Source organism: Fringilla coelebs (genome assembly GCF_963513975.1).
Source record: "Fringilla coelebs genome assembly, chromosome: 3".
Taxonomy (NCBI): Eukaryota; Metazoa; Chordata; class Aves; order Passeriformes; family Fringillidae; genus Fringilla; species Fringilla coelebs.
Genome location: NC_140030.1, coordinates 53,478,715 through 53,486,582, shown reverse-complemented (window position 1 = coordinate 53,486,582; position 7,868 = coordinate 53,478,715).

Genomic DNA, 7,868 nt, shown 5'->3' with positions numbered 1-7,868 from the left:
CTTTACCTATGTAATTCCTCTCCCTTGATAAGATCATCCCAAATCCCCACCCTGGCTCTCTGTCAATCACTCAGCATCCCATCCCCTCCATCTAGAAGCTTCAGTCCAAGACATCGAGCGATTAGCCAGAGGCCAGGGGTCAGCCCCCCAAGACTTGCTTTACACGCTGTCCTAAACGTCTATCCCCAGTACCCATCCCTTAGGGTCATTTATTGGCTGGTAAAATGTTATCTACTTTTGGTTTCCACCTCCCTTTAAATTGCAACCTTGGCACAACTCCCGGGGCTCTCAGCAGGAGGGCCCTAAGGTGCAGGAGCTCCCCTGGCTCCTGAATAAAACCTTGGATTAACCCCGGTTAAGAGTCGGTTCCTTTCTTCCACCGATGTCTCTGGTGTCTCTCCTGCTGCAGAGGCGACCAGCCCGGCTGCCCTCGGCACCCTCGGGGCACAGAGAGCGTCTCTCTCCCCGCAGTCGGCCGTGCCGGGGCTGCTCCCCCGGTGTCTGCGACTCGGGGCTGGCCGGGGGTTCCCGAGAGGCTCCCGGAGGGACAGAGGCACACAGGCACTTTGATTAGCTCTGCTGCCATGACACAACTTTACTGTGGCTGGTTTCAGTGGGTTCTTATTAAAGCCAGAGGAAGCGCTGTCGGGTGTAGAGCTGGGCAGCCCGTTAAACCTATTGCTGAACAAATTAATGGAAAGCTTAATGAAAAATAGTGTGCTTAAGAGCCCTTTTGGAAGGGCTTGATTTGGCATGGGCTGGATTTTTTTAACCAATACAATGTAAAACTTCAGTATGCCCCATCTAGACACAAAATCAGAGTTTTTTGACTGAGTTTTCCTTGGATTTTAGTTTCACACTATCCCTTCTCCTCTTTCCTTCCCCAAGTCTCCCAACAAATTGTTTGAAGAGCAATCTCAGTCTTAATTCAACTGAACAAACCAAATGTTTTAAATAAACGCTGCCCTGTAAATAACCCAATTCTTCCCCCTTGTGGCATTTCTAGCAACAATCACAATTTGAGATGTTTATGGTAAACATTTCGCAAAGCTGACAGGCACTAGCCCTTGCGTTACATTTGTAGCTGCAGGCAGGGAGAGAGAGGAGGACAGCAGAGGTCTGAGGCAGAATTTGAAGATGACTTGTGTCACTTTTGACATGAGTTCAGGGCACAGCAGTGCTGCACCTGCAGGTACGGTGGTGCCTGGCCACACCAGCTGCCCGGCAGTGCATGGCCTGGCGGGCAGTCTGCGGCTCTGCTGAGCGGCTATTCTGTTTCCAAGGGACTCGTGCTCTGCCAGTGACACCATTTAACTCCATGCTGCCCCAGTGATGGCTGGAGTCAGCCAAGGCAGCATGTCCCTGCAGAGAAGGGTCACTCAGCAGTGCCTGGGAAACAACCTGCTCTTCCTACCCTCGTCCCTCGACATTCATTTAAGCACAACCCACCAAGGATTCTGCCATTTGATATGCTGGCAAAGCAGTGAAGGTTTGGCTCCCCACAGGAGGTCATGAACTCCTGTGACTTGGGGCAGCAGTGGCAGAGGGTGATGCTTTCAATGCACCATTGCAGAGCAGAAACTGTTTCAGAGAAACTGCAAGTGAATTTCAGGATATAATACTATGTCATTCATTTTATGGAGTTAACAAAATATAACTTGGAGAAGGGTTTTGCCCACCACTGCTTTTCCTGTAGGAACTTGGAGCAATAAATCTGTATAGCAAATAGGTCTGCTTCTCCACATTTATCTTCGTTGTTTAATCCCAGATCCCTGCCCCAGTGCCTTGCTTTTGAGCAATATTTGAGCTTTTTTTAGGTTTGTAATGAAAAAGAAAACAGACTTCCTGGAAAGAAGGGAGGGGAATTGCTCTTGGTTCATGTCACAGAAACTCCTGTTTGAGGCTCTGATCCTTCAGCCCCAGCACATCTTTGAGCCTTGTGAGCCGCTGTAAACCTCTCTTGTAGACTTCACTGTATCAGTGTGCAGCTGTCAGAGTAACTACCAGGTGTTACAAATGGGGCATGGAGTAATTTAACAGCAGGAAACTTCTCCTGCCATTGAAGTCTTTGCAACACCTTTAACTAAGGCAGAGCTGAATAGCATCTGCACATTTTTCTTTCACTTCATGCTGCAGACAAGGTAAGGGACACACATTTCCACTACAGTTTTTCCTTCTCAGAAAATCAGAGCCTAAGTCTGCTTTTGACATGAAAAAAAAAAAAAAAAAGCCCACAAAAAAAACCACCCCAAAATAAAAAAACCCAAAAACCACAAAGAAAACAAAACAAAAAAAAAAAACCCACCCAAAACAACAACAAAAAACCCCACCCACTTTTCAGTCTGTTTCAAAAGCCTGGCCTAGAGAGTCCCTACAAATTTGTGCTGCAGTAAATCAGCACTTTTATTTTTCATTCTGAGTCTTAAAATAGCAACAACCACCTATTTCATTTCCCTGGTAACTGTATGGAAGAGAGTAGAGCATTCCCTGGCATAGATCTGCAGAGCAATAACTGAATTTCATGATGAGCAATTTCAAAATATCATCTGTTTTCCCCACTGCAGGATATTTTTTCCTTAATTCTCTCAAAAAACCCTGCCCATAATCAAGTCTTCTTACACTATCCTATTTGTTCCCACACAGGTTCCCATGTATATGACTACCATGTTGCTTAGATCCATGGGTCTGCTGTTTTGCAGCACCACAGATACACAGTGTCCATAAGCCTGAAATGCATTTTGTAGCTGCTATGTGTTGGTGGAAGTCCCAGCTCATTAAATGAATACAGCTGAGGAACTGGCCCCAACAATGCAGCTTGGAAAATCTCAGCTTAAAATGACAGACATGTGGGTTCTACACAAAAATGTTAGAAAATTGGCATTTTTGGTCACCTTCTCTGGTCAAATCACTTAGGCTTAATGAGGAGGTGGATCACTAAGGGAAAAGCCAAGGCTGGGATGAAGTAGTGCAGTTCAGGGCGGTGGAAGCAGCTGCTCATTTTGCAAATCCCTCATTAAAGTCAACTTTTTCAGGGTAATACACCACCAGTGTTATTGATCAAAATTGGTCACCTTGTCTATATATTACCTTGGAAAAGCAGTTCATGGCCAGCAGGCAGCTGATTCTTTCCTCCAAGTGGACTGGGAAATAGTGTCCTGTGAGACAGCTGAAAACATTTCATGGAACATGTGTTGGAATATCATTATCTGGGATGGAGATGGAGACATATCTACTTCTATCTGATGTCTGTGTCCATGCCTTTTCATAATTAAGGTGATGTAGCTTCTGTTGTCTGTCTGTGATGGTGTGAGTGGAGGCAGGCCAACTGTGGGGGTGATACTGGATCATTGGATTGCAGAGATACAGCTGGCAGGTGCTGTTCTGGCAGCTACAGCTCTACAAAGCCTTTGTAGGGCAGTCACAGTTTGCAGTTTGGGACACCATTGACTGAAGTTTAGGATAGAGCATCACACATTCTTTGCTCACAGTGATATGCTTTCAAGTGCTTGTTTTTATCCTTCTGTAGCACAGCATACTCAAGAAGGCACTTGGTACTGGACACTGATTTATAAACTCTGAGCCCAGGACAGAGGGAACTACCTCATCTGACCACCTGACAAAACAAAGCCTGCATTGCACCCACTTATTCCTACATTGAGTGTAGCTATTTGAGAACTTGATTGGAAGATGTTTGAATCAAATGTACATAAAGAGATAAAAACACCACTGGTTCTCTTGGCATTTATTCCCACGGTTAATTCCCCACTCCACCCCTGTCCTTAAAAAAATGATGTGCATTTTTTCACCAAAAAACACAAAGGATTTTTCACATGATATTAACTGGTTCATATTAGTTCACACCATGACTTTTTCTCTGCAGGCACAAAGGAAGCTGGTACCTCCTTCTGGTGCAGGCATGAGGATGACAGAACTGAGCCAAGGCATAGGTGATGCACAAGCCTCAGCCTGGCCTCTGTGTGACTCCCCTGCTGCTGGCATGGGCTGCCTGCCTCACCTGCTCAGCACCACCTGTCCCTAGGGACCTGCCTGCCAGTGTGACTGCTCTGGCATCTCTGCTGCAGAAAGGGTGGCCAGCCCTCACAGACAGGTGAAGGCAGCAGTAAACGAGGAGCTGGGATCTCTTCCTATCAAGAAGCTGCAACTCCAGAAGTCTCCACTCCAAGGCAGGTTTTAGGTACAAGGCTTCATGCTATTTACTTCTTGAAGTAAAGTTTGTCCTGGGAATGTCCAGGCCAAACTAAACTGCATATTGATCGATGTGCTGTCTTCCCTGAAGCTGTATCACAAACAGCAACACAGCTATGATGTCCTATGTTCCTCCATCCTGCTGCAAAAATTTGGTTTCCCCATTTGTCTGACCCTACAGGGAATTTGAACTGGCTTATTATTGTAGAAATACTGTATTTCTGCTTTGTTTTGCTGAAGTATCACTCAGTTACTTTGGGAGTGCATATAACTACTAATAATGAATAATAATATTGTTTAATTTGAAAGAAATGTTCCTCCATTATTTCTTTGAATGCAAAACCTATGATTGTCCCAGATGCAGGTCATGATAGTCCCAGGAGTACCAGAGCTTGCAGCCTCTGTTTCTGGCCCTCATGAGCTGCGGGGAGTCATGCTGGAAGCTCACACCCTATCTGCCATGGCTGCAGTGGCTCTTGCTGGGAAAGAAAGGGCAATTTCACCTCTGTTCTGGCTAATGTAGGCTGAATCACACAGTACACGTTCCTGTGAATCACACTGTTTCTATGACTTTCAAGTTCCTGGGACTAAGAACAGACCCTCATTGCATTTTCCTCTAGAAAGTCAGTGCAGCACCTGAATGTGAAGCTAAAGGATGTACCTGAATAGTAATTCTGTCTACTCTCTGCACCCACCCTTAACTCAAGAGAGTCTCAGGCTAAGGTGGTCCTGCTGCTAAAGCTGCCATTCTTGTTTTATGCTGTGGCAAGGCTATGTAGAATAGGTACCTCAAGATTATCAAAATATGCCAATAGAATAGGTACCTCAAGATTATCAAAATACGCCAATATTTCAATGAGCATGGGAGGTCAAACTGGGCCAATATAATTTGTTGGCACACACCTCTCCCTATCTATCTATCTATCTATCTATCTATCTATCTATCTATCTATCTATCTATCTATCATCTATCTATCTTTCTGCTTTCTTGCTTTCTTTCTTGTCCAGCTGAGTCACTATGAAGGGTTACATGCTAGAGAAATTAATCTTGGTTTTCTCACCCAAGCCTCAGTAAATGGATTATGACCTCTGTCCTACAGTTGTCACAGACAGGATGACACTTGGTCATTGATATATGACGTGAACAGTGTCTATCCATCAGCACAAGTCCTGCAGCAGAGACCACAAAAAGCATGGACACAGCAAGGGATCCTTTTGTTTTGTGCCAAAAGTGTTGACCAGACAATACCATTTTTGCAAATAGATTTGATTGTCTCCAGTCTTGGTGAGACCAAGGAAGAAATCTGTGCAGAACACCTCATCTGTCCTCTTCCCCTCATTTTCTTTTTTGTTTGTCTCCTGACACTTCCCTTCTGCTTTCACTGTATAAACTTGCCATTGTTATTAATGCCTTGCTCCTTGTTCCTTCCTGCTTTGACTTAATAAGGCAAGAAGAGAGGAGCAGCCCCCATGAAAGAAATAAATATTATTACTACATGGGGATGAAAACTACACTGTTCCTGGGTTATAGGCTACCACATTGTGTTTCTGGGAGAGCCAGAAAAGGCAGCTGAAGTCCTTAAACTACCCATATCATATAAGCTATAATATCCTGGGAAGTGTCCTAAGGAGTCCTGAATATCTTGGGCAGAAGAACCTATTCCAGCAATAAATTTCTTCTCTGAGCTCATCCTGCTTGCAAAGTGACAGGGATGGGTGCAGTCCTTTGATGCAGTGCAGGCCTTAAGTGTGTAAGTGTGGTGTCAGAGGACAGCTATATTTACCACAAATGCTGCCTGTGTAGGAAAAAGTGGAGGCTTTCCCTGATGTGAACTGCTGTGAGCTATGAGTCTCCATGTATCAGACTGAGTGAACCTGGGAAGGGTTCTTAGAGACAGGACAGTGCAAATAAAATGTCAAAAAAACTTTGATATACTGGAGAAAAGGGAAAGCAGGAAAATTTTTTATATACAAGAAATTTTGTCAGTTTAAATTTCCAAACTTAAGTCATATGTAAGATTATAATTTTTTAATTTTTAAAGTTCAATTTATTGCTTTAGCATTCTTAAAAATGTGATTCAAATTCTTCAGATCTGAAGAATCCAGATAAAGAAGTACAATGTATGTGTGAACATTCCTTTTATTCACTATGATTTTTATCCTGCAAATTATGTTGTGGGCACATCAGTCACTTCCCTTACAGTTTCTGAACCCTTTGTTTTATGTCAGCCAAGCCTGATGGGGTCTCCAGGTCTCAAAGCTATTCAGATTCCTGAAAGTTCCAGATAAATCAGCTGAGTGGACTCACATGAATTCTCCTTCCAGGGAAACTTAAGCAAAATAACTATTACTCCCTCTTTCCAGCCCCAGGAGCCAGCCAGCATGTATGTTGGAGTTTGCTGCTTCTGCCTTGGGGTGGCCAATGGGGAATGTTGTGTCGTTGCAAAAGAGTTAGATGGGTCACCAGGCAGGCACAAATCCATAGGAAATTACATCTCCTTGCTTTTCTTGCTCACAGGAAAAAAATGTCCAGACAGTCCCAGTATTGAGTCTCCTGGGCTTGAAGGAGATAATGAATGTTGGTCTTACTGTAGTCCATCATCCTTTCCCTCCATACAACCCTAAATATACATTATGATTAGTAAATTAATGGATTTTTTGTACTGTTTGAACTAGTATTGATTTCACTCCAAAAGCAATATGAGGCATGGTAGTGTATCAGGGACTGAAAAGTCCCAGGTTGTTACGTGCTGGAAAGGCACAATAGGAAGAGGAATGAGCTCATATGGCAGCTAATACAGAAAAAAAAATTGGAGAATCACTTCTAGTGTTTTCTACTTTTTATTTTTCATGTTCGACAAAAGAAGAGCCCTGAAAAAATAGTCTCTTGAAATAAATGTTCCCAGACTGTTCAATTTTCTAGTGTGGAAAAGCTTATTCACATTGTCTTGTACTGACAAAGGCTTTACAAGTTACCAGGACCAATTTTTAGTTACAGCATGGAAAAGGCCTTTCTCTCTAATGAGAAACCTTTATGAGAAGCAATGGCTCAGCCAGCAGTCAGTCCTGGCTGTGAGTCAGGGCAGTAGCTGGAGCCAGGTGCTACTGCAGGGACCCACCTGTCAGCTGCACTGGAGCCCACCAAGATCAGCCAGCCACCACTGCATCTTTTCGATGGATTTTTTTTCCCACCTTCCTCTCAAAGAACTGCACTACATGCATTTCAGGTGGTATTTCAGCCTCTCTTCTGCTTGGTAAAGGATTTGTTGTTGTAGCTGTTTGACAAACAGCTGAGATGCACCAGAGAGCAATACAGGAAGAGACCAAAGCGCTGTGGAGTGGCATAAATACATGTGAGTGTTAATGCTGCTTAAGGAGGACCATCACCTTGCTGTGACCTGGCAGGTGACAGACAGAGCCTGTCTGATGCACTGTATCCACACAAAATTCCCTGTTCACTTTTCCTCTGGTTGCCTAATCCCTCCTCAATGACACTTGGAGCACAGTCTGAGACTCCCAAACAGATGCAGACAGGTTGGGTGCCAGGGCCCCAGGCAGGATTTTAACTACCTAGGGCTTGAGGTGAGGTTACTACACCTTTGCGCTGAGTTTGTGGGAAGATTGACTTCTCCTATTTTTGTTTGCAGTGGGTTTTTTTTTTG